General features: G+C 45.1%; 1 protein-coding gene across 1 annotated transcript in view; it reads left to right on the forward strand.

Moving 5' to 3' along the window:
• The first annotated feature begins 2501 nt into the window (after nt 1–2501).
• b3gnt2b (UDP-GlcNAc:betaGal beta-1,3-N-acetylglucosaminyltransferase 2b) overlaps nt 2502–27921 on the forward strand; it is a 38629-nt gene continuing 13209 nt past the window's right edge. Inside the window, exons 1-2 of the mRNA XM_041884881.2 lie at nt 2502–2836; nt 23007–23144. The gene's annotated coding sequence lies outside the window, so the exon portion shown is untranslated. The remainder of the gene's footprint in view (nt 2837–23006; nt 23145–27921) is intronic.

The raw sequence follows: 27921 nt of genomic DNA on the forward strand, positions 1-27921 counted from the left end.
AGGCCTTGAGAAATTGAAAAGGATATCTTGAAAAAAACTGTGCTTAAAAACTCAACTGAAATTGAATAGGAGATCTTGAAAAAAATGGTGCTTAAAAACTCAACTGAAATTGAATAGGAGATCTTGCAAATACGGTGCTTAAAAACTCAACTGAAATTGAAAAGCGTGAAATCCTTGGAGAGTGATCTGTCTCTGAAATGAAAGACAGTAGTCATGAATGAAAATTCTCAATAAAGGTCTGTTGTTGCCCTCGTGTTGTGCAGCTGTGGCTCAGTGACCCAGAAGGGGGTACGCCCTCAGCACAGACTTCTTCCCCCACAAGATGCTCTCTGGTTGGGGAAGCAGAGCGGGGATGCCCCCCCTGCTGTGGAGCTGCCCGCTACCACGAACACCCCCTCAAGACTTCTGGGACTAGATGATGAATGAGCGAGAGAGACCCATCTGCCTCAAGGAGAAACCCATCTGCCTCAGGAGATACTCCCTCAAAACACACAAACACAGACATGCATGCGCGCACACACACACACACACACACACACACACACACACACACACACACACACACACACACACACAGTAAAGAGTACTTAGAGTAGGCCTACTGTGAAAACACAAAACAAACACGCACACATAGACAGGTTGGTTGTTTAGCAACAAAACCGCCGCGTGCAAAACTTTGGGCCAAAACAGACAGGGTTGGCTTAGACTGTTGACAACATGAAAACTATATTTAGTCTCCAATGTTTATTGAAACGAAAATAAAGTTGCACAATGAGCACTTGTTGTCGCTCAAATACATTGTTGGTTAGCTAGCTAGCAAATTTGAGTCATAAGTCAAAACACCTCAAAACAAGACATGGTATTAAGGACAAGATAGAACCAGCTGAATCGAGCCACTTACGATTCCCCACATGCCAGTTTATTGTCATTGTTGCTAGCGATCTGGCCATCTAGAATCACAACAACACAAGGCCTTCTGCCCCATTGTAGCGTGTCCTTTTCCGTGACGTTCTCAGCAAACCAGTCTATAGGAAGTATTAAAAAAAATCCATTACAATAGACACATTTACATTTTGTCTTTTTAAAATGACTTGAAACTGTTGTTCGATGTTAATGAGGCGCGGAACTAATCAGGACATTTGCATGACGGATGAGCAATGAGCATGTCATTGAGCTTAGTATCACTGTAAATCATTAGGCTATTGCCGATGCACAATAGACCTAGAGGTCCTCAAATAAAACACACACACACACAAAACTGCACATTGTCTACCTCTATTTATCGTCTGTATGTCCTTGTATATGTTAGATGATGTGTATGTATGTACATATGCACAGAGCCACAACCAACATTTCCCCACGGGGATAATAAAGTCATTATATTTTTTTATAGACACATTCAGAGGGCAAACAACTACTTTGAAGAGAAACTGTCTAATAGAGATATGGCCTTGAATTTCTCCACTTCCATTCAGTGTGGTTTTTCAGAGATGTTGTCTAACTGAAAATAACACCTGCTTACTTTTCAAACAGCCCTACACCAACGGGTTAGGACTACGTCTCAAATGGCACCCTATTCCCTATATAGTGCACTACTTTTGACCAGAGCCCTATGTGCCCTGGTTAAAGTAGTGCACTATATAGGGAGTCCACTGCCATTTGAGAAGCAGCACACGAACCACGTGTTCCCCACCACCACCTTATCATGGCAGAGATAGTCAGCTTAGCACAGCTCTGTGAATTTCAACATGTCCCTGTTCAGAGACCGAGAGAAATCACTCTATTATACTTACTCTCTGCACTATAGCCCAGCACGCAATTCATAGGTCATCAAGTTTTAACAACATAGATCAGCAGAGATAGTTACACCTAATCAAACTGTATGCGTTCTGGCAGAAGTCCATTAATTTCATTAGGAGGCGATCTGCACAGTTGCGACTCATTTGCAGGACTAGGTTGCAGTGTGTTGGATTTTTTTCTACTTGTGCATTACTTTGCCGTGAGGAACAAGTAGTAAACCACAGAAGAAGTTGCTAATGTGTAGCTTGATTATTTTTGTTGTGACGCGGGGCATGGAGTGTGAAGACCAACGCTTCGAGCACACCGACTGGGTTATTGCGTTTTGGTACACCAGAAGTACATTCATTTCCAATGGAACGCTGCGTATTGCGTTGCAGAGGCAGTTATAGTGCGTTCTGTGTGGTGCATAGGTTGGATTTATCGAATGACACTGCGCAATGATCAAGGTGTATGTAAAATGTAGTTTATGACAATAACCTGTGTTACCCCTATAACAAATTGTTACATCAAGGTATTTTTACTAAAACTCACTTAATCATTTTTGTTTTACTGCCCTTTGAATAAGAAAAACACTTTTCTTTCACTCCTGAGATGGTTTTAGAATTGGCGCTATTTTTGTCGGTAAATAGGCCTAACAAATGCGACGTCATACCTTTTTAGGAGGAGTCTGATTTTCCAACCTTCAATCATCAGAGCTGTGTCACCAGTGTGCGAGGGGAGGGCGAAGGAACTGCGATGACAGAATCTAAACTCTAAATTGGAATAACCCTTGTTTGTCCTCAAGGTATTAGTGAAAGTTTCGCTAAAAAGCGAAGTAATCAACGGCGGGCTTGTAGCCTATTAATCATCGGACGATAAGTCTACGGGAAGTTTGAACACTACCTTTACAACACGGGCGTCAGATGCGCCAACTCCCCGCGCGACAGGTTTTCGGAAGACGAAGAAGTAAGGAGTGTTTTCAGGGTTTTTTGGGCGACTTGGAGACAATTTACTTTACCATGAGAGAACGAACCTTGGTTTAGGATTCAAAGACAAGGTACCTATGCTTTTGTTTATGGTTTGTTTACGTTTATTAATGTGATTATCAGCGATATTGAGAGTTTACTAATCTAGATTCTTCAATATCCAGTATGAATATTTAGTTTTTGTAAAACGTATTACGCACGTCTTTGCTCCCTCTGTCCATTTCTCTTGAAAATACCCCGTAACGGAGTTTGCTTGTGGTGGTGGTTGTAACGCAAGCAATTGCTATCAGGGGAATTCAGTCATGTGGTCAAATATTTTCCGAAGTCATTACGCAGAAGTCGTCTTCATGGGCATATTGCAAGTTTATTTTAATAAGTGTGATAAAGAGGAGGAGCATAATGAAACCCGTAGTAGAATTCCTTCCCTACAATAAGTAGGCTATGCTTCTAAAATACTGTGAAAACCGGCAGTGGAGTAAATGGATTATCGACTGTCACATTCACCCAACTTGACTCACCAGATGGACAGTTCAGAGGGCAGCGAGTAGGATACAGAACGTTCAGATATAAAATCAACAAGCAGAACAGATGAGAACAGCTCTATACCTAAGCAAATGGGGAGACCAGACATACCGCTCTATAGGCTACATTTCTATCTTCAGAATGTTTCATCCCACACAGAATAAGCAGTAGTTTCGAGAGTTCAGTGTAATGAAATGACGTTACTGTAGTAGACTAATGAGTGTATTTGGTTGAGCGCAGTGAGTGCAGAACGCTCAGATAGAAAATGCAGCCCTGAGGTGTTCTGTACAGTAGTTTTCTATCTTCTGAATACTGCACCCCACAGAATAAGCAACAGTTTGGAGAGTTCAGTATAATGAAATGATGAGGCTAATGAGTGTCTTTGAAGTGCAGTGAGTGCAGAACTCTGAGATATATATATTCTTTAGTATAAACACAGTTATATACGTTACATTTCTATACATATCAGCTCCTAAAATGTGCAACCCTATTGCCACAGTTTAAGACCCAAATGGTCTGTTTTTCATGTTCTGTACAAGTTTCAATGGGGAATGCCCCTTTTTGAGTTAATATAGTTGTCTATTCTAGACTCACTTTAAATAAACCTTGCAAGGGTTGTCTTTTGGTGACATTTTTTAACACCAAGGTCATTTTTTAACTTTTGAGTCAACCGTTACAACTGGAAATGCCTGAGTATCCCGGTTGGAATAGACTTGACACATATGTACCTAGTTCCAAACCGAGAGAGTACACCTCCACTAGAGTGAATGTGCTGCAGGAAGGGAACTGTGTATACTGGTAGAGGGAGACAGAGACAAGTAGAAGGAGACAGACGGAGAGAGAGGAAGACTGATCTGATACAGAAAGAGGTAGACCGAGGGAGGAGCCAGCTTCGCTTCCTCCACTGTCCCTATCCCCTTACTGGGCTCAAACCAGTGGTCCTCTGACCGTCCTCCTTCACAGCGTATTAACCTGTTATGCTATAGAAAAGGATCCAATTTGATAGTTCCGTTAGCAACATTTCAAGTTAGCTGTGGAGTGGGCTTACAGCATGTTATCTCCTTTACAAAGGCAGACCCAGATACATGTAGGAGGGATGTACTAGTCTGGTGTGTTTAGGGCTGACGGTGTGTTTTTAAAATGAACTGCTGTTACTCATATTCAGTTCATCCTTTTTAGTTTGTTGAACTCATTTAGTCAGTGATGGGCTGAGAGTAGAAAGGGGCAGGTAGTTCCAACAGCCCTTGTGTCCTCATGCAGCTAGACCAGGTCCTTTTAGGGCAGGGCAGCTGGCTGCACTTCCATGGTCAACTGACTCAAATTCAGGAATTTAACATGATGACGCAAAGGCAATTAACACGTTACAGAGAAAATATTGTCAGGGTTCACACACATACACACGCGTTATGTTCTTCTGTCCTCGTGGGGACCTCAAATACATTTCCATTCAAAATCCTATTTTCCCCAACCCTTACCATAACCTTAACCCGTAAACCTAACTCCTAAAGCTTACCCTAATTCTAACCCTAACCACTAAACCCTAACCCTAACCCCTAAGCTTAAAATAGCCTTTGTCCTCAGGGGGACGTGGGAAATGTCCCCACGAGGGAGAATTGTCCTTGTTTTACTATCCTTGTGGAGACTTTGGGGGATTTTAGGTCCCCACCAGGATAGAAGAACCCAACACACACACACACAACACACACACACACTCTATAGTGGAAGAACCAACACACACACACACACACACACACACACTCTCTATAGTGGAAGAACCAACACACACACACACACACACACACACTCTCTATAGTGGAAGAACCAACACACACACACACCCTCTGTAGAGACTTCTGATGTAGAGTCTGAAATGTTGTCCAGCAGAAGTTGCTCTTATGCAGGTACCTGTGTGAAACACAACAGTAGTACTTTGGTCAGACGTTTTTAATCCAAACATACTTCAAAAGACAGTAGTGAGTGAATCCATTTTTATCATGTGTATGTGATCACTGAGGGGATTGAACCCTTGACCTTTGTCTGCTAGCGCCACACAGAACCACATGAACACCACCAGTAGGGCTGGGCGATGATGGCCCAAATATCATATCACTATATTTCTCTTATTTTTTGGCAGTATTTTACAGTGTAATATGTTTCTGAATAAGTTCTACATTTGTTTTATGAGTAGTGCATGACCCTAGAACAGGAACAAATGAATTGGAAGTGCTTTAAATGGGCTTTATCCATGCTGATGCTGTTCTACTCAACCAAGCTGGGACCAAACTGACAGTTAAGTAGTCCAATTAGTTGAACTTTTCAGTTATTTAGCACTGTATAAAAATATATTTTTATAGAGGGTATTGTACAAATCTGTAGATCCATACCGGTATACTGGGATTCACGATATATGGTACTCCCTGTATGTAGCTTCATTCTTGTGTATTTTATTCCTTGTGTTATTATTTTTAAAAATATATTTTAATGCTGCGTTGCTGGGAAGGGCTCGTAAGGAAGCATTTCACGGTAAATTCTACACCCATTGTATTCGCCACGTGACAAATACAATTTTTATTACATTTGAATATATCGCCAAGCCCTAACCACCAATATGTGCTCCTATCTGACTGCCATCCATACAGGAATGTGGTTATACTGCACTAGATTGTGATGGATACTAGCTGGATCAAACTGGATTTTTGCATCAGTCAGGCAGAGTATCCTAATGAAGAACGTTGAGGAACAGTGTGACCCCTGTGAGTTACATTACAACAGACAAAGGGAACGTTAAAACGCCTGGTCACCATCATCATCATCATCATGGCCCTACGCCGTTCCTCTTTATATACACACACAGGAAGTAGGAACAGGATGTAGCCGTACTACTAGAGGCAACCATCTTATAGTTCTTAGAGATGAAATATATGATCTATCTGTCTCTAGATTCATTTAGAGATGAAATATATGAGCTATCTGTCTCCTCTAGATTCATGAAACAGACACTTGTGACGAGAGAGATGATGGTAGGAAATACTGCTTCAGTGTGTTCTGGTAGAGAGTAGAGTGTGTGAGGGAATGGGGATTGTGGGAGAGTAACCTTTAGTAACATGTCTTGTAAATGTTAATTTGAAAGGTGATTTGCATTAGTCCCACCACCTTCTACTGACAGGTTTTAGCCAGTGGCTGTTCAGTGTCCTGTTTGACCGGCTTTCTACTAACTGGTTTTAGCCAGTGGCTGTTCAGTGTCCTGTTTGACCGTCCTTCTACTAACTGGTTTTAGCCAGTGGCTGTTCAGTGTCTTGTTTGACCGTCCTTCTACTAACTGTTTTTAGCCAGTGGCTGTTCAGTGTCTTGTTTGACCGTCCTTCTACTAACTGGTTTTAGCCAGTGGCTGTTCAGTGTCCTGTTTGACCGTCCTTCTACTAACTGGTTTTAGCCAGTGGCTGTTCAGTGTCCTGTTTGACCGTCCTTCTACTAACTGGTTTTAGCCAGTGGCTGTTCAGTGTCCTGTTTGACCGTCCTTCTACTAACTGGTTTTAGCCAGTGGCTGTTCAGTGTCTTGTTTGACCGTCCTTCTACTAACTGGTTTTAGCCAGTGGCTGTTCAGTGTCCTGTTTGACCGTCCTTCTACTAACTGGTTTTAGCCAGTGGCTGTTCAGTGTCCTGTTTGACCGTCCTTCTACTAACTGGTTTTAGCCAGTGGCTGTTCAGTGTCCTGTTTGACCGTCCTTCTACTAACTGGTTTTAGCCAGTGGCTGTTCAGTGTCCTGTTTGACCGTCCTTCTACTAACAGGTTTTAGCCAGTGGCTGTTCAGTGTCCTGTTTGACCGTCCCTTCTACTAACTGGTTTTAGCCAGTGGCTGTTCAGTGTCCTGTTTGACCGTCCTTCTACTAACTGGTTTTAGCCAGTGGCTGTTCAGTGTCTTGTTTGACCGTCCTTCTACTAACTGGTTTTAGCCAGTGGCTGTTCAGTGTCTTGTTTGACCGTCCTTCTACTAACTGGTTTTAGCCAGTGGCTGTTCAGTGTCTTGTTTGACCGTCCTTCTACTAACTGGTTTTAGCCAGTGGCTGTTCAGTGTCCTGTTTGACCGTCCTTCTACTAACTGGTTTTAGCCAGTGGCTGTTCAGTGTCCTGTTTGACCGTCCTTCTACTAACTGGTTTTAGCCAGTGGCTGTTCAGTGTCCTGTTTGACCGTCCTTCTACTAACTGGTTTTAGCCAGTGGCTGTTCAGTGTCCTGTTTGACCGTCCTTCTACTAACTGGTTTTAGCCAGTGGCTGTTCAGTGTCCTGTTTGACCGTCCTTCTACTAACTGGTTTTAGCCAGTGGCTGTTCAGTGTCCTGTTTGACCGTCCTTCTACTAACTGGTTTTAGCCAGTGGCTGTTCAGTGTCCTGTTTGACTGGCTTTCTACTCACTCACTCTGCCTGACTGCCTCTGGGGCTGGTTTAGCCAGCAGGATAACTCACTGCCTGACTGCCTCTGGGGCTGGTTTAGCCAGCAGGATAACTCACTGCCTGACTGCCTCTGGGGCTGGTTTAGCCAGCAGGATAACTCACTCTGCCTGACTGCCTCTGGGGCTGGTTTAGCCAGCAGGATAACTCTCTGCCTCTGGGGCTGGTTTAGCCAGCAGGATAACTCACTGCCTGACTGCCTCTGGGGCTGGTTTAGCCAGCAGGATAACTCACTCTGCCTGACTGCCTCTGGGGCTGGTTTAGCCAGCAGGATAACTCTCTGCCTCTGGGGCTGGTTTAGCCAGCAGGATAACTCACTGCCTGACTGCCTCTGGGGCTGGTTTAGCCAGCAGGATAACTCACTGCCTGACTGCCTCTGGGGCTGGTTTAGCCAGCAGGATAACTCACTGCCTGACTGCCTCTGGGGCTGGTTTAGCCAGCAGGATAACTCACTGCCTGACTGCCTCTGGGGCTGGTTTAGCCAGCAGGATAACTCTCTGCCTCTGGGGCTGGTTTAGCCAGCAGGATAACTCACTGCCTGACTGCCTCTGGGGCTGGTTTAGCCAGCAGGATAACTCACTCTACCTGACTGCCTCTGGGGCTGGTTTAGCCAGCAGGATAACTCACTGCCTGACTGCCTCTGGGGCTGGTTTAGCCAGCAGGATAACTCACTCTACCTGACTGCCTCTGGGGCTGGTTTAGCCAGCAGGATAACTCACTGCCTGACATCCTCTGGGGCTGGTTTAGCCAGCAGGATAACTCACTGCCTCTGGGGCTGGTTTAGCCAGCAGGATAACTCACTGCCTGACTGCCTCTGGGGCTGGTTTAGCCAGCAGGATAATTCACTGCCTGACATCCTCTGGGGCTGGTTTAGCCAGCAGGATAACTCACTGCCTGACTGCCTCTGGGGCTGGTTTAGCCAGCAGGATAATTCACTGCCTGACATCCTCTGGGGCTGGTTTAGCCAGCAGGATAACTCACTGCCTCTGGGGCTGGTTTAGCCAGCAGGATAACTCACTGCCTGACTGCCTCTGGGGCTGGTTTAGCCAGCAGGATAACTCACTCTACCTGACTGCCTCTGGGGCTGGTTTAGCCAGCAGGATAACTCACTGCCTGACTGCCTCTGGGGCTGGTTTAGCCAGCAGGATAACTCACTGCCTCTGGGGCTGGTTTAGCCAGCAGGATAACTCACTGCCTGACTGCCTCTGGGGCTGGTTTAGCCAGCAGGATAACTCACTCTACCTGACTGCCTCTGGGGCTGGTTTAGCCAGCAGGATAACTCACTGCCTGACTGCCTCTGGGGCTGGTTTAGCCAGCAGGATAACTCACTGCCTGACTGCCTCTGGGGCTGGTTTAGCCAGCAGGATAACTCACTGCCTGACGTCCTCTGGGGCTGGTTTAGCCAGCAGGATAACTCACTGCCTGACTGCCTCTGGGGCTGGTTTAGCCAGCAGGATAACTCACTGCCTGACTGCCTCTGGGGCTGGTTTAGCCAGCAGGATAACTCACTGCCTGACTGCCTCTGGGGCTGGTTTAGCCAGCAGGATAACTCACTGCCTGACATCCTCTGGGGCTGGTTTAGCCAGCAGGATAACTCACTGCCTGACATCCTCTGGGGCTGGTTTAGCCAGCAGGATAACTCACTGCCTGACTGCCTCTGGGGCTGGTTTAGCCAGCAGGATAACTCACTGCCTGACTGCCTCTGGGGCTGGTTTAGCCAGCAGGATAACTCACTGCCTGACATCCTCTGGGGCTGGTTTAGCCAGCAGGATAACTCACTGCCTGACTGCCTCTGGGGCTGGTTTAGCCAGCAGGATAACTCACTGCCTGACTGCTTCTGGGGCTGGTTTAGCCAGCAGGATAACTCACTGCCTGACATCCTCTGGGGCTGGTTTAGCCAGCAGGATAACTCACTCTACCTGACTGCCTCTGGGGCTGGGTTAGCCAGCAGGATAACTCACTGCCTGACTGCCTCTGGGGCTGGTTTAGCCAGCAGGATAACTCACTGCCTGACTGCTTCTGGGGCTGGTTTAGCCAGCAGGATAACTCACTGCCTGACTGCCTCTGGGGCTGGGTTGAGGCAGCAGGATATTGGGCTTTGGGAGGGAGTGTGTTTGGGAGGGAGGGAGGGAGTGTGTTTGGGAGGGAGTGCACTAAGTGCTGGGAAAAGACAAACACATGAGCAAGTGGAGAACTCAGTCCACACACCCTTGAAAATGGCCAGACATGCATGGAAGTTGCACGAACCATGGCATACACACACACACATTTGGCAGATCAGGCCACCCACACTTTTGGAGCGGAGACAGTGTCAGCTATTTCTGAAGTGTGATAGATGCATTGTGTGTATCCCAGGCTTCGTCCCAAATGGTGTCCTATTCCCTAAATAGTGCACTACGTTTGACAAGGGCTCTAGCGCCCTGTTCCCTAGAACACATGCACTGAGTGTTCAACACATTAATATCTTCCTATTATTGAGTTGAACCCCCCCCCTTTTGCCCTCAAAACAGCCTCAATTCGTCGGGGCATGGACTCTACAAGGTGTCAAGCGTTCCACAGGGATGCTGGCCCATGTTGACTCCAATGTTTCCCACAGTTGTGTCAAGTTGGCTGGATGTCCTTTGGGTGGTGGCCCATTCTTGAGACACACAGGAAACTGTTGAGCATGAAAAACCCAGCAGCGTTGCAGTTCTTGACACAAACGGGTGCGCCTGGTACCTACGACCATACCCCGTTCAAAGGCACTTAAATATATTGTCTTGCCCATTCAACCTCTGAATGGCACACATACACAATCCATGTCTCAATTGTCTCAAGGCTTAAATATCCTTCTTTAACCAGTCTCCTCCCCTTCATCTACACTGATTGAAGTGGATTTAACAGATGACATCAATAAGGGATCATAGCTTTCACCTGGATTCACCTGGTCAGTCTGTCATGGAAAGAGCAGGTGTTCCTAATGATTTGTACACTCAGTGTATAGCCTCCTAGAGATCAATGTTGCATCAACTTGCACGGCACCCCATAGCTATCTTGGGATGTGTTGACTGTTTGAGGTTTTCCTGGTCAGGTTACGCGGTCAGGTGACATGGTCAGGTGACATGGTCAGGGAACTTCAGCCTTATATGTCTTTTTTTAATTGTATTGTATACTACATCTTTACTACCTAATAAGTATTTAACATTAAATAATTTCTCGAATATCACCCGCTCTCTTTCCCGGAGCTGATGGGCAGAATTCCAAGGTTTTCTAGCACATTCCAGGAGTGTATGACTGCTTGTTATGGTCTGTGCTTCTTGGAATACTGTTGGGCCATGTCCATATTATGGTTTCCTGTGTGGGTGGAGAGGGGGGGTATTACTCTTGGTACATTTTTAAAAGACAAACCTTTTTTTCTTTTGGAATGGATAAAATACCATCTCAAATTATTGTAGATATTAATCATCTTAACTGTTCAGATGTAATGTTGGTTTTTTTTTTTTTCATTTTCCAAGACCATGAATAAAAAAAAATTATCATAAAGAGTTATCTCATTACCAAAACATGTGGCATGTTCATAACCTGGACTTTTAACATTATTTATGTTTTAAACTATTATTCATATAAAGAAAGTACACAAATATAGCTCAAATATTTGGAATTCTGTAATATTATTAGAGGAATATTTGATAATTGATGCATTTCAGTAATGAGGTCCATGTTACGGTAGATGAGACCGCATTACGGTAATGAGCAAACAGTACTTCATCGAGCAAAAAATATATATTTTTAACCATATTAACCAAATGAAGCATCAAGAACAAAATAATAATTACCCCCCCCAACCCCCCCCCAGTCCTTCATACCCCCCATTATTTCATCAAGAGTGAAAAAATATACAGTCATGGCCAAAATTGTTGGCACCCCTGAAATTTTTCCAGAAAATGAAGTATTTCTCACAGAAAAGTATTGAAATTACACATGTTTTGCTATGCACATGTTTATTTCCTTTGTGTGTATTGGAATAACACAAAAAAAACAGGAAAAAAGCCAATTTGACATAATTTCACACAAAACTCAAAAAATGGGCCGGACAAAATGATTGGCACCCTTAACTTAATATTTAGTTGCACACCCTTTGGAAAAAATAACTGAAATCAGTCGCTTCCTATAACCATCAATAAGCTTCTTACACCTCTCACCCGGAATTTTGGACCACTCTTCTTTTGCAAACTGCTCCAGGTCTCTCATATTGGATGGGTGCCTTTTCCCAACAGCAATTTTAAGATCTCTCCACAGGTGTTCAATGGGATTAAGATCTGGACTCATTGCTGGCCACTTCAGAACTCTCCAGCGCTTTGTTGCCATCCATTTCTGGGTGCTTTTTGAAGTATGTTTGGGGTCATTGTCCTGCTGGAAGACCCATGATCTCGGACGCAAACCCAGCTTTCTGACACTGGGCCCTACATTGCGACCCAAAATCCTTTGGTAATCCTCAGATTTCATGATGCCTTGCACACAGTCAAGGCACCCAGTGCCAGAGGCAGCAAAACAACCCCAAAACATCTTTGAACCTCCACCATATTTGACTGTAGGTACTGTGTTCTTTTCTTTGAAGGCTTCATTACATTTTCGGTAAACAGTAGAACGATGTGCTTTACCAAAAAGCTCTATCTTGGTCTCATCTGTCCATAAGACGTTCTCCCAGAAGGAATTTGGCTTACTCATGTACATTTTGGCAAACTGTAGTCTTGCTTTTTTATGTCTCTGTGTCAGCAGTGGGGTCCTCCTGGGTCTCCTGCCATAGCGTTTCATTTCATTCAAATTTCGACGTATAGTTCGCGCTGACACTGATGCACCCTGAGCCTGCAGGACAGCTTGAATTTCTTTGGAACTTGTTTGGGGCTGCTTATCCACCATCCGGACTATCCTGCGTTGCAACCTTTCATCAATTTTTCTCTTCCGTCCACGTCCAGGGAGATTAGCTACAGTGCCATGGGTTGCAAACTTCTTGATCATGTTGCGCACTGTGGACAAAGGAACATCTAGATCTCTGGAGATGGACTTGTAACCTTGAGATTGTTGATATTTTTCCACAATTTTGGTTCTCAAGTCCTCAGACAGTTCTCTTTTCCTCTTTCTGTTCTCCATGCTTAGTGTGGCACACACAGAAACACAATGCAAAGACTGAGTCAACTTCTCTCCTTTTTATCTGCTTTCAGGTGTGATTTTTAGATTGCCCACACCTGTTACTTGCCCCAGGTGAGTTTAAAGGAGCATCACATGCTTGGAACAAACTTATTTATCCACAATTTTGAAAGGGTGCCAATAACTTTGTCCGGCCCATTTTTTTAGTTTTGTGTGAAATTATGTCAAATTTGCTTTTTTCCTGTTTTTTTTTGTGTTATTCCAATACACACAAAGGAAATAAACATGTGCATAGCAAAACATGTGTAATTTCAATACTTTTCTGTGAGAAATACTTCATTTTCTGGAAAAATTTCAGGGGTGCCAACAATTTTGGCCATGACTGTAATTGTTGACCATATGAACCCCTTCCCCTCCCACAAGTACAAATCCCAATCAGCCCTCCCCTCCCATCCACAAATCCACCCCAGCTCCACGCCGTCTTGATGCAGCCCTTTTTCTTTCCTTATCTGCCAAGACGTTTATCTGCCAAGACGTTTATCTGCCAAGATAACAAGAAGTTTAGATTAATCCGATTGTCCAGTTTATTAGACTACTGCATCTTTTACAAAACCCCTAAAGGGGCATTACACTCAAATGGAATGTTGGTCAGATGTTTTCATACCTCCAAAAGTAGGCTTAAAGGGGTAGTTCACCCAAATTATAATGGATTCCTTACCCTGTAAGCAGTCGATGGACAAGTTAAGTCAGCAATCCATGCTCTGGTTTTGTTTAGCATTTTATAGAACAAACCAATGCGAGTGGATGCATGTAATGCAATTAGCCATGTCAGCCAACACATGTTTGTTGTTTATTGGGAAGTTAGTCCAGTAGTGCTGAGTGATTAACCAACATTGGGGGAGGAGTTTATTATACAACTAATTGACTGACATCGGTTCAATTACTTGAATTCCAAACAGAGACAGTTGGTGAAAGTATACCTCATCTACTTTGAAGAAGTAGTCAAATGATTTTATCAGACAGCTCTGCAGCATACAGCTCTGCAGCTAGCTAAGTAGGATGACTAAAGACAGTGCAGTATGGGGAGCACAGACATAATGCTGTCTGGCTGCTACAGCCTGAGCAGAGATGAGATGATGACTTTAAGGAATGAAAAATAATAAAGTCATCAAATAAAACTAAGTAACATACACAACTGAATATTTTATTATTTCATAGTGATTTACTCTTCTACTGATGTATACCCAATGTGGACCTGACAGACAATGCAATATTTTCAATGTTTTGGCAATTTGAATATTCACTATTTTTGGCTTTGAAATTTCCATTAAAAAGCTCAAATCATTAACATCATTATTTCATTATACATTCATGTAAAAAAAAAATCTGATCTAAACCGAAGTAAAAAAACGTGATTATTTTTTAAGAATCGAACCAAAACTGAACCGACCTCAAAAAGCACTAATACGTCCACCATATTTCTTAGACCTGTCACATGTTTAACTTCCAGGATATGTCCACCATATTGCTTAGACCTGTCACATGATTAACTTCCAGGATATGTCCACCATATTGCTTAGACCTGTCACATGATTAACTTCCAGGATATGTCCACCATATTGCTTAGACCTGTCACATGATTAACTTCCAGGATATGTCCACCATATTGCTTAGACCTGTCACATGATTAACTTCCAGGATACGTCCACCATATTGCTTAGACCTGTCACATGATTAACTTCCAGGATACGTCCACCATATTGCTTAGACCTGTCACATGATTAACTTCCAGGATACGTCCACCATATTGCTTAGACCTGTCACATGATTAACTTCCAGGATACATCCACCATATTGCTTAGACCTGTCACCATGATTTCCAATAAGTCAGATGGAGAAGAGATAAAGCCACTTTAGACTCCTCGCGTCCTCTCATACTCTCTCCTCGCTTCCTTCTCAAAACCAATTGGAGGAGAAGGTCAGAGGGGAGGGACCTCTGGCTTTCTCATCCAATGGGTTTTTGAGGAGGAGAGAGGACACGAGGAGTATGCAATTGAGATTCTCCCATTGTCTGGCTGGACAACTCTCGTAACAAGCTTCATTCAGCATGACATCATTCTGCTTAGAGAGTCCACTTGCATTGCACACTACGAAAAATAACTACTCCATTTTATTGATATTCTTCATCAGCCAACAGTCAGAGCAGTATTATGGTCAGAGGTAATGAGATAGTTAGACTTCCTTCCTGCTGTTATCTTGTATAATTGTTTAATGAGGTCTTTGGCTGCGCTCCAGTCTTCAGAGACTGATTTTAGGGCGTATTCAAATTGAAGCGTTCTAGCAGAGGCACCGTGACGAGATTCAAATGTACATAATGTACACATCTCCCGAGTGGCGCAGTGGTCTAAGGCACTGCATCGCAGTGCTAGCTGTGCCACTAGAGATCCTGGTTCGAATCCAGGCTCTGTCGTAGCCGGCCGCGACCGGGTAGACCCATGGGGTGGCGCATAATTGGCCCTGCGTCGTCCAGGGTGGGGGAGGGAATATCCGGCAGGGATGTAGCTCAGTTGGTAGAGCATGGCGTTTGCAACGCCAGGGTTGTGGGTTCAATTCCCACGGGGGGCCAGTATGAAAAATAAAATAATGTATGCACTGACTAACTGTAAGTCACTCTGGATAAGAGCGTCTGCTAAATGACTTAAATGTGAATGTATAATATGTACACAAACTTTTCAATTTACATTAGCAACGGACTGTCATGTGCCGAGAGAGAGTTCGGGGGCTTGGCAACGGACATTCTTGCACTGCAGCTTAAAATCTACCGTAAATATCCCAGTAACTAGCCAGTTGCTAAGCACGCTTACAACAAACTATTCAACTATGCAAGCAACTTTTCATCTTAACCATATTACGCTCTTGAATAACGCAACAATTCACAAACATGTGCAAACAATGAAAGGGTTTATATACTTTCTTTATTTATGAGTTTATATTCTCGTCCGTAACGTTACAATCATTTACTTTTTCGCTTCAAGACAAAAGCGTTAGCCTATAACGTTAGCCTATAAAAAAAATCAGTGATTAGCTACCCCTCTCATACCAATATGAAGGCCAGTAGGCCTACCTTACAACATTAGAACATACCAGGCATCATTTTTAATCAATATCATGCGAATCATTAAATATGGTAGAAGCAAACCGCGACTGAAAACGTGGGTATTTCACCGCGAGTTGACATCAGCTGTTTTACGTGGCTCAGTGCAGCCAGCCAAAGCACTGTTTTTTTTTAAAACTTTTTGTTTTTAAGCTACTGCGACAATTTCAGAATGTAACAGGCTGTTACTGCAATTTCAGTTAATATCGATTAAAACAAGTCACGTATAAGGAAAATATCTATACATTTCAGATGTTTCAAAAACATTACTCTGCTATTTAAGATTTTTACTGTAGGAGTTTTGGGCCCCATGAGACAATTCTGTTTACGCTGTCCTGCCCTGAGTGGGGTGAGTTTACATTAAAGGAATGTCTCTCGAATCTCCTGAAAGGACTAGTTCACTGTTTTACAACTTGATGTTAGATGGTTCCTCACCCTGAAAGTAGTATTATGGACCAGGATAAACTGTAATCCATGGTTCAGTTTTCTTTAAACAGCCATTACAAACTTCAGCTATCTTTAGCCACCGCTAGCTAACAATCAATGGAAGTGATGGGGGCACAACTAGGTGAGGACTACAATGGAAATAGGTCTTGGCCCATATTCAAGAAACGTCTCAGAGAAGGTGTGTGTGTGTGTGTGTGTGTGTGTGTGACAGGCTGATGGCACTGAGTCAGACTGGTCTCCTGCCACAGTGTGAATAGTGTTGTCCACTCTACACATTCTGGTGTGCTGACACAAACCTAAACTGCGGCCCACGTCTCTCGATCACCCTTCATCATTTGTGGACCTTGCTCATCTCTTCACACCATACATATACACATGCATAGTAGGGTTTAGGCTTGGGCAGTATACCGGGGTATTTGGAAATGGCCACTGGATGGTTTTCCAATGCTGTCAATACTGTTGAAACTATTTCTTTTTTGAAGTTTGTTTTATAAACGTGAATACTTTTTGAGTAAATACCTGCAGTCAACTTGTAAAATACGTTAGGAGATTGTTCTTAATTTCACCTGTCACAATTTTTCATTATGAAGCTTACCGGTAGTCCCCAGTCACATGGTGTTTGTTTACAAGCACACAACAACGAGAGACCGGAGCCTTGTGAGTCACTCACTGTTGTGCAGCACGCGCCAGGTGATCTAGTTACAGTATGGAATTAACAACTGTTTGCCAGCTAGATATCTTATAACTAATATATTTGTTTTGTGTGTGTGCAGCAATCTGTGAGTAGCAATCTTTTCGCAATGCGCTCGTTAGCATTTAGTTAGCATTCTCTTTGGGATTTTACATGTACTTGTTAGCATTGCTAACCTTTGGATTCAGTGCCGGTATTACCAAATATCCCAGTATGGCACAAGGTCGGTATGAAGGTATGACCATCTGGATACCGCCCAAACCTAGAAGGCATTAACATGGGTAACCAGGATCCCGGGACTGTCCTGGGAACACTTTTCACATTTCCCGAAAAAATACAATGACAAGACCCGGGAAATTTTCCCCCAATGTCGCTCTAATGCAATTCCACAAAATACACAACATGCACAGCAGCAGATTAGCAAAAAATAATATAATGGCACATTATCCATAAAGGTTGTCGCATGGAAGCCTTTAGCCTAGCGTATTGATTTCACACGTATTTATTTCACACAGTTTCACACACATTTATTTCACACATATTTATTTCACACAGTTTCACACATATTTGTTTCACACGTATTTATCTCACAGTTTCACACGTATTTATCTCACAGTTTCACACGTATTTATCTCACACAGTTTCACACATATATTTCACACACAAATTCAAAGCACACGGATACTTCTGGACTGCACACACGACCCGAATGCCATTAATAAACCCTACAGGAAACCCTACAGGAAACGTGCCTCTTTTAGCTTTTGTTGTGACTCTTTAGACTCATTTTTCAATATGTTGTTGAACATAATAAACTGTATGGGCATATCAAAGTTCCAGAGAGTGGGTGGGGGGATGGTGTGTGTGTGTCCCACAGTGTGTGAGCTGCTGCCTGCTCTTTCTTGTTGCTGACCCCTCTTGTTTGCTCAGAAAGCCAATAAGTGAATGATTACCACCATTAGTACTCAGTGTCCTGCTTTAGTCCATGAGAACAGGACCATCAATGGACAACACGTCTAGGTGGAACTGAATGAGAGAGTCCACAGAATGTCTGATTTGATTGGAAATAACAGAAGCCCTCAGCAGAGGTAGAATTAAAGAAATGACGCAACAAATCCACAAGGCAAGAATTTAGACTCGTCATTTTTGTTCTTTTATTTCACCTTTATTTAACCAGGTAAGTCAGTTGAGAACAAGTTCTAATTTACAACTGCGACCTGGCCAAGATAAAGCAAAGCAGTGCAATTAAAAACAACAACACAGTTACATATGGGGTAAAACAAAACAAAGTCAAAAATACAACAGAAAATATATATACAGAGTGTGCAAATGTAGCAAAGTTATTGAGGTAAGGCAATAAATAGGCCATAGTGCAAAATAGTTACAATTTCGTATTAACACTGGAATGATAGATGTGCAAATAGAGATACTGGGGTGCAAATTAGCAAAATAAATAACAATATGGGGATGAGGTAATTCGATGGGCTAATTACAATGGGCTGTGTATAGGTGCAGTGATCGGTAAGCTGCTCTGACAACTGACGCCTAAAGTTAGTGAGGGAGATAAGAGTCTCCAGCTTCAGAGATTTTTGCAGTTCCTTCCAGTCATTGGCAGCAGAGAACTGGAAGGAATGGCGGCCAAAGGAGGTGTTGGCTTTAGGGATGACCAGCGAGATATACCTGCTGGAGCGCAGACTACGGGTGGGTGTTGCTATGGTGACCAGTGAGCTAAGATAAGACAGGGATTTGCCAAGCAGTGATTTATAGATGACCTGGAGCCAGTGGGTTTGGCAACAAATATGTAGTGAGGGCCAGCCAACAAGAGCGTACAGGTCACAATGGTGGGTAGTATATGGGGTTTGGTGACAAAACAGATGGCACTGTGATAGACTACATCCAATTTGCTGAGTAGAGTGTTGGAGGCTATTTTGTAAATGACATCGCCGAAGTCAAGGCTCGGTAGGATAGTCAGTTTTACGAGGGCATGTTTGGCAGCATGAGTGAAGGAGGCTTTGTTGCAAAATAGGAAGCCGATTCTGGATTTAACTTTGGATTGGAGATGCTTAATGTGAGTCTGGAAGGAGAGTTTACAGTCTAACCAGACACCTAGGTATTTGTAGTTGTCCACATACGGCGGTCAGACCCGCCGAGAGTAGTGATTCTAGTCGGGTGGGCGGGTGCAAGCAGCATTCGGTTGAAGAGCATGCATTTTAGTTTTACTAATGTTTAAGAGCAGTTGGAGGCTACGGAAGGAGTGTTGTATGGCGTTGAAGCTCGTTTGGAGGTTTGTTAACACAGTGTCCAATGAAGGGCCAGATGTATACAAAATTGTGTCGTCCGCATAGAGGTGGATCCGAGCGTCACCAGCAGCAAGAGCAACATCATTGATATACACAGAGAATAGAGTCGGCCCGAGAATTGAACCCTGTGGCACCCCCATAGACTGCCAGAGGTCCAGACAACAGGCCCTCAGATTTGACACTTTGAACTCTATCTGAGAAGTAGTTGGTGAACCAGACGAGGCAGTCATTTGAGAAACCAAGGCTATTTAGTCTGCCAATAAGAAAGCGGTGGTTGACAAGAGTCGAAAGCCTTGGCCAGGTCGATGAAGACGGCTGCACAGTACTGTCTATTATCGATCACGGTTATAATATCGTTTAGGACCTTGAGCGTGGCTGAGGTGCACCCATGACCAGCTCGGAAACCGGATTGCATAGCGGAGAAGGTACGGTGGGTTTCGAAATGGTCGGTGATCTGTTTGTTAACTGGGTTTTCAAAAACGTTCGAAAGGCAGGGCAGGATGGATATAGGTCTGTAACAGTTTGGAGAGGGGGATGACCGCGGCTGCTTTCCAATCTCTGGGGATCTCAGACGTTTTGAAAGAGAGGTTGAACAGGCTAGTAATAGGGGTTGCGACAATTTTGGCGGCTAATTTTAGAAAGAAAGGGTCCATATTGTCTAGCCCAGCTGATTTGTAGGGGTCCAGATTTTTCAGCTCTATCAGAACATAAGCTGTCTGAATTTGTGTAAAGGAGAAGTGGGGGGCATGGGCAAGTTGCAGCGCAGGGTGCAGAGCTGGTGGCCGGGGTAGGGGTAGCCAAGTGGAAAGCATGGCCAGCCGTAGCAAAATGCTTGTTGAAATTCTCAATTATTGTAGATTTATCGGTGGTGACAGTGTTTCCTAGCCTCAGTGCAGTGGGCAGCTGGGAGGAGGTGCTCTTATTCTCCATGGACTTTAGTGTCCCAAAACTTTTTGGAGTTAGTGCTACAGGATGCACATTTCTGTTTGAAAAAGCTAGCCTTTGCTTTCCTAACTGATTGTGTATATTGGTTCCTGACTTCCCTGAAAAGTTGCATGTCGCGGGGGCTGTTCGATGCTAATGCAGTACGCCACAGGATGTTTTTGTGCTGGTCAAGGGCAGTCAAGTCTGAGGAGAACCAGGGGCTATATCTGTTCTTAGTTCTGATTTTCTTTAATGGGGCATGCTTATTTAAGATGGAGAGGAAAGCACTTTTAAAGAACAACCAGGCATCCTCTACTGACGGAATGAGGTCAATATCCATCCAGGATACCCGGGACAGGTCAATTAGAAAGGCCTGCTCGCTAAAGTGTTTTAGGGAGCGTTTGACAGTGATGAGGGGTGGTCGTTTGACCGCGGACCCATTACGAACGCAGACAATAAGGCAGTGATCGCTGAGAACCTGGTTGAAGACAGCGGAGGTGTATTTAGAGGGTAAATTTGTCAGCATGATATCTATGAGGGTGCCCATGTTTACAGATTTTGGGTTGTACCTGGTAGATTCGTTGATAATTTGTGTGAGATTGAGGGCATCTAGTTTAGATTGTAGGTTGGCCGGGGTGTTAAGCATATCCCAGTTTAGATCACCAAGCAGTACGAAATCTGAGGATAGATGGGGGGCAATCAGTTCACATATGGTGTCCAGGGCACAGCTCGGGCTGTAGAAAGCGGCAACAGTGAGAGACTTATTTCTGGAAAGGTGGATTTTTAGAAGTAGACGCTCAAACTGTTTGGGCACAGACCTGGATAGTATGATAGAGCTCTGCAGGCTATCTCTACAGTAGATTGCAAACCCACCCCCTTTGGCAGTTCTATCGAGACGGAAAATGTTGTAGTTGGATGGAAATGTCTGAATTTTTTTGGTGACCTTCCTAAGCCAGGATTCAGACACTGCTAGAACGTCAGGGTTGGCGGAATGTGCTGACGCAGTGAATAACTAAAACTTAGGGAGGAGGCTTCAGATGTTAACGTGCAAAAAAACAAGGCTTTTACGGTTACAGAAGTCAACAAATGATTATGCCTGGGGAGTAGGAGTGATACTGGGGGCTACAGGGCCTGGGTTAACCTCTACATCACCAGAGGAACAGAGGAGGAGTAGAATAAGGATACGGCTAAAGGCTTTAAGTACTGGTCTTCTAGTGCGTTGGGTACAGAGAGTAAAGGGGGCAGATTTCCAGGCGTTGTAGAATAGATTCAGGGCATTATGTACAGACAAGGATATGGAAGGATATGAGTACAGTGGAGGTAAACCTAAGCGTTGGGTAACGATGAAAGAGAGCATCACTGGAGGCACCGATTGAGTCGGTCTCCGCATGTATGGGGGGGGTGGGACAAAGGAGCTGTCTAAGGCAGGTTGAGCTGGGCTGGGGGCTCTACAGTGAAATAGTACAATAAGAAATAACCAAAACAGCAATAAGCAAGGCATATTGACATGGGAGAGAGGCATAAAGCAATCACAGGTGTTATTCAAAAGAGCTAAGACAACAGCTGGTAATGGCGACAAAGTTTGGGCTGAGGCTAAACATAAACAGGATGCGGTACCGTATAAAGGAACAGTCCAGCAGGCATCAGCTGTATAGCTGAGTTATCATAAGGTCCGGTGAACAGCAGTTCGGAGGTAGTTCGGGGGCTGCTACAGCACTGGCGAGCAAGAGGCCCGGCTTGCGTGTGCTAGCGGGCCGGGGCTAGCAGATGGATCTTCGTGGTCGACGTAGTAACGGGAAGCCTGTTGAAACCACATCAGACGATTTTGTCGGCAAACCAGTCGTGTTGGATCGGTGGGGCTCCGTGTCAACACTAGGAGGTCCCGTCCGGTTGACAGAGAGGTAGATAGCTGGGAGATGGGCCTTGCTCGAGGCTAGCTCAAGGCTAACTGGTGCTTGCTAAGGGGCAATGGTAATTAGCCAACGACAACAGCCATTTGGTTGCAGCTAGCTGGTTGCGATGATCCGGCGCTAGGGTCCAGTGATTCTGGCAGAAAATCCGATATGCTCTGGGTCGATAGCACGCTGTGCAGACTGGCCGACAAATTGTCCAGGCTAGAGCTAGAGCTGGCTGGTGGGTAGTGCCACGGACAATGGTGAAGATGCTAACGGTGGCTAATAGCAAGTAGCCATTCGGTTGCAGCTAGACTAGTTTCAGCTTAAGGTTCTTGATAAAAGTTATAAAGAAATAATATAATCCTTTCCATATGGGTGAGGCGGGTTGCAGGAAAGTATATTTAGTTAAGGAATGAAAAGTAAAATTGAGAAATCTATACAAAATAGACAAAAAACTAAAAAACTTGCTATTTACACAAGGACACAGAAAAAAAACACGACCGCACTGCTACGCCATCTTGACATGATGGCCTTGGCTGGGAATAATATTTATGCCTCTCTCGGTCACTCTCTCTCTCTCTCTCTCTCTCTCTCTTTGTCTGTGTGTGTGTGTGAGAACAGCTTAGTTCTGAACACAGTGTGTCTCATACTGTTTTCCTGGCCATCTCTATAGTGAGGTGTTGAGACACAGTTTTGTGAGGTGTTGACACAGTTGGTCTTTCTTGCCTACAGGTTGCTGCCACACCCCTCCCCCCCTCTCCATCCCATTGGCTGCTGTTCCCCAGGGGGCGGAGCTCAGTATGGGTTTAGAGCTGTGAGGCCAGACTGAGAAGACAGTGAAGCCTGACACACCCTCCGCCCGCCTCACAGGTAAGACCAACAGCCTTTACACACACACTTAACCGGCCGCACAGGTAAAACCAACTGTTATGCGCACACACACACACCACATAATGCCTGAAACACTCCACCTACACAGGTAAAATAACAGTAGGCAGTCAATGCATTAAAGCTTGCTTGTGTTCTATAGCTGTGAGTGGAGGATGGCGGAGGGGGGATAGACACAGATTGAGAGAGATGGAGATGGAGGAGAGGATAGATGGAAGAGAGGATAGATGGAAGAGAGGATAGATGAGAGGACACAGGGGGCCTGAAGACACTGGTGCAGAAGTGTTGCTAGGAGGCAGCGGAACTAAAACAATACAGAGAGATGGAAGAGAGAGGGAGACAGCGAAAATGGAGATGGAAGAGAGAGGGAGACAGCGGAAGGGTAGATGGAGATGGAAGAGAGAGGGAGACAGAGAAAGGGTAGATGGAGATGGAAGAGAGAGGGAGACAGAGAAAGGGTAGATGGAGATGAGAGAGGGAGACAGCGAAAGGGTAGATGGAGATGGAAGAGAGATGGAGACAGCGAAAGGGTAGATGGAGATGGAAGAGAGAGGGAGACAGAGAAAGGGTAGATGGAGATGGAAGAGAGAGGGAGACTGTCATGTGAATTTCTATCTCTAATTCGACCTAAGCTTGAATCATTACCAGAGGTTGTAAAGCTCTGGTTTTAATCATCAATGATTCAAGGTCCACAATCCACAAGTAATTATCAGTAAATTTATTCATGGAGAGCTCTGCTCAAAAACACAAATATCCTGTTTTTATACTCCTTGACAAACAAAGACACTATGCTCCTCCCACCTTTCTTAAGCAGTTCCCGCCTTCCCCCTTGAATGGTTAGTAACGCCCCCTCTGTTAGTGGGTTGACACTACATGATAATTCTAACATTTATACTGTGTTTGGGGTGAAATTCTTTAGTCATTATTCTTCAAATCCAAATTAATCTAACAGAGACAGAGAAAGGGTAGATGGAGATGGAAGAGAGAGGGAGACAGAGAAAGGGTAGATGGAGATGGAAGAGAGAGGGAGACAGAGAAAGGGTAGATGGAGATGGAAGAGAGAGGGAGACAGAGAAAGGGTAGATGGAGATGGAAGAGAGAGGGAGACAGAGAAAGGGTAGATGGAGATGGAAGGGAGATGGAGATGGAAGAGAGAGGGAGACAGAGAAAGGGTAGATGGAGATGGAAGAGAGAGGGAGACAGAGAAAGGGTAGATGGAGATGGAAGAGAGAGGGAGACAGAGAAAGGGTAGATGGAGATGGAAGAGAGAGGGAGACAGAGAAAGGGTAGATGGAGATGGAAGAGAGGGAGACAGAGAAAGGGTAGATGGAGATGGAAGAGAGAGGGAGACAGAGAAAGGGTAGATGGAGATGGAAGAGAGAGGGAGACAGAGAAAGGGTAGATGGAGATGGAAGAGAGAGGGAGACAGAGAAAGGGTAGATGGAGATGGAAGAGAGAGGGAGACAGAGAAAGGGTAGATGGAGATGGAAGAGAGAGGGAGACAGAGAAAGGGGAGATGGAAGGGAGATGGAGATGGGAGACAGAGAAAGGGTAGATGGAGATGGAAGAGAGAGGGAGACAGAGAAAGGGTAGATGGAGATGGAAGAGAGAGGGAGACAGAGAAAGGGTAGATGGAGATGGAAGAGAGAGGGAGACAGAGAAAGGGTAGATGGAGATGGAAGAGAGAGGGAGACAGAGAAAGGGTAGATGGAGATGGAAGAGAGAGGGAGACAGAGAAAGGGTAGATGGAGATGGAAGAGAGAGGGAGACAGAGAAAGGGGAGATGGAAGGGAGATGGAGAAAGGGTAGATGGAGATGGAAGAGAGAGGGAGACAGAGAAAGGGTAGATGGAGATGAGAGACAGAGAAAGGGTAGATGGAGATGGAAGAGAGAGGGAGACAGACAGAGAAAGGGTAGATGGAGATGGAAGAGAGAGGGAGACAGAGAAAGGGTAGATGGAGATGGAAGAGAGAGGGAGACAGAGAAAGGGTAGATGGAGATGGAAGAGAGAGGGAGACAGAGAAAGGGTAGATGGAGATGGAGAGAGAGAGGGAGACAGAGAAAGGGTAGATGGAGATGGAAGGGAGATGGAGATGGAAGAGAGAGGGAGACAGAGAAAGGGTAGATGGAGATGGAAGAGAGAGGGAGACAGAGAAAGGGTAGATGGAGATGGAAGAGAGAGGGAGACAGAGAAAGGGTAGATGGAGATGGAAGAGAGAGGGAGACAGAGAAAGGGTAGATGGAGATGGAAGAGAGAGGGAGACAGAGAAAGGGTAGATGGAGATGGAAGAGAGAGGGAGACAGAGAAAGGGTAGATGGAGATGGAAGAGAGAGGGAGACAGAGAAAGGGTAGATGGAGATGGAAGGGAGATGGAGATGGAAGAGAGAGGGAGACAGAGAAAGGGTAGATGGAGATGGAAGAGAGAGGGAGACAAAGGGTAGATGGAGATGGAAGAGAGAGGGAGACAGCGAAAGGGTAGAATGAGGGAGAGCTGAGGAAGCCAGATAAAGGACACCTGGAAGTAGTGAGGGGAAGAAATCAGAAATGGAGGGGTTGGCAAAGGAGAGAATGGAGGGAGGGTTTTGGTAAAGTGGGAGATCATTGTGTTTGAATGATTGGAGGCCTCTGAAAAGGGTTGGGGGGAGGGGAGAGGGATTTGGCCTGCTTTTCTTCAGCCTTGCTCAGGTGGGTTGTTCGGCTCATTCCAACTGGAGAATAACAAAAGAAGAACGTAAATATTTGATTTGTCAGAACAGGAATCCTGTCATTTTTTAGGATACCGATCAGGTGGTGGCCAGGTCATAGCAGCAGTTCAATGCAACACACTATGTTCTTGTCATGAAAATCAATGCAAATGATTCACCCATTTTTGCATTTCACGTGTCAGTACAGACGATAACTCAAGTAAATGAAGGAACCCAATAAAAAGGGGATAGTTGTATAAGGATTTTATAGACCCAAATCTCCAGGATCCCATCCTCTCTTATTCAACCTGTTGAGTCACTCCGAGACGAGGTTCAAATTAGTGTGTGTAAGGGGAGTGTGTGTGTTAGGTGGAGGGGGGAGTGTGTGTGTTTAGGTGGAGGGGGAGTGTGTGTGTTTAGGTGGAGGGGGGAGTGTGTGTGTTTAGGTGGAGGGGGAGTGTGTGTGTGTTTAGGTGGAGGGGGAGTGTGTGTGTGTGTTTAGGTGGAGGGGGAGTGTGTGTGTGTGTTTAGGTGGAGGGGGAGTGTGTGTGTGTGTGTGTGTTTAGGTGGAGGGGGAGTGTGTGTGTGTGTGTTTAGGTGGAGGGGGAGTGTGTGTGTGTTTAGGTGGAGGGGAGTGTGTGTGTGTTTAGGTGGAGGGGGAGTGTGTGTGTGTGTTTAGGTGGAGGGGGAGTGTGTGTGTGTTTAGGTGGAGGGGGAGTGTGTGTGTGTGTGTGTTAGGTGGAGGGGGTGTGTGTGTGTGTTTAGGTGGAGGGGGAGTGTGTGTGTTTAGGTGGAGGGGGAGTGTGTGTGTTTAGGTGGAGGGGGAGTGTGTGTGTGTGTGTAGGTGGAGGGGAGTGTGTGTGTGTTTAGGTGGAGGGGGAGTGTGTGTGTTTAGGTGGAGGGGGAGGTGTGTGTGTTTAGGTGGAGGGGGAGTGTGTGTGTGTTTAGGTGGAGGGGGATGTGTGTGTGTGTTTAGGTGGAGGGGGAGTGTGTGTGTGTGTGTTTAGGTGGAGGGGGTGTGTGTGTGTTTAGGTGGAGGGGGAGTGTGTGTGTGTTTAGGTGGAGGGGGAGTGTGTGTGTGTGTTTAGGTGGAGGGGGAGTGTGTGTGTGTTTAGGTGGAGGGGGAGTGTGTGTGTGTTTAGGTGGAGGGGGAGGTGTGTGTGTGTGTTTAGGTGGAGGGGAGTGTGTGTGTGTTTAGGTGGAGGGGAGTGTGTGTGTGTTTAGGTGGAGGGGGAGTGTGTGTGTTTAGGTGGAGGGGAGTGTGTGTGTGTGTAGGTGGAGGGGGTGTGTGTGTGTGTTTAGGTGGAGGGGGAGTGTGTGTGTGTAGGTGGAGGGGGAGTGTGTGTGTTTAGGTGGAGGGGGAGTGTGTGTGTGTTTAGGTGGAGGGAGGGTGTGTGTGTGTGTGTTTAGGTGGAGGGGGAGTGTGTGTGTTTAGGTGGAGGGGGAGTGTGTGTGTTTAGGTGGAGGGGGAGTGTGTGTGTGTTTAGGTGGAGGGGGAGTGTGTGTGTGTTTAGGTGGAGGGGGAGGTGTGTGTGTTTAGGTGGAGGGGGAGTGTATGTGTGTGTGCCCCCACACCCACATCCTTGTGGTTATGATTTCACCTTGGTTGGCTGTATCAGCTGTGATCTTGTAGGGTTACATTTACATTTTAGTCATTTAGCAGACGCTCTTATCCAGAGCGACTTACAGTTAGTGAGTTGGAATCCAAACCTGCACAGCCAGTATCTCTCCTAGGTTGTTGTTATCGGTCAGACCTGGACCTCAGATTGGGAGCATGAGGCTCTCTGGAGTGAGAAGCACATGATCAATTATTCGCTGCCTAAAAACATTGAATTTCCCTAAATAACCATTCCAACTGTCCTGAAATACTTTCTGGCAATTTCAAAATAGTTATTTAATATGTTCAAACTGCCCCAAAACGTCTCAACCGTAGAGTCAAACAGAGTTTGAATAAATTGTGGATTTGCAGTCTGACTACCATTCAGCTCAAATTGCTCCTGAATTCTGTGAAAATGGTTAAAGGCATTGATTCTTAGAAACCCGTGTTCACTTGAAGCGTTACATTATTCATTTC

The sequence above is a fragment of the Coregonus clupeaformis genome, chromosome 1, assembly GCF_020615455.1.
Source record: "Coregonus clupeaformis isolate EN_2021a chromosome 1, ASM2061545v1, whole genome shotgun sequence".
Lineage (NCBI taxonomy): Eukaryota > Metazoa > Chordata > Actinopteri > Salmoniformes > Salmonidae > Coregonus > Coregonus clupeaformis.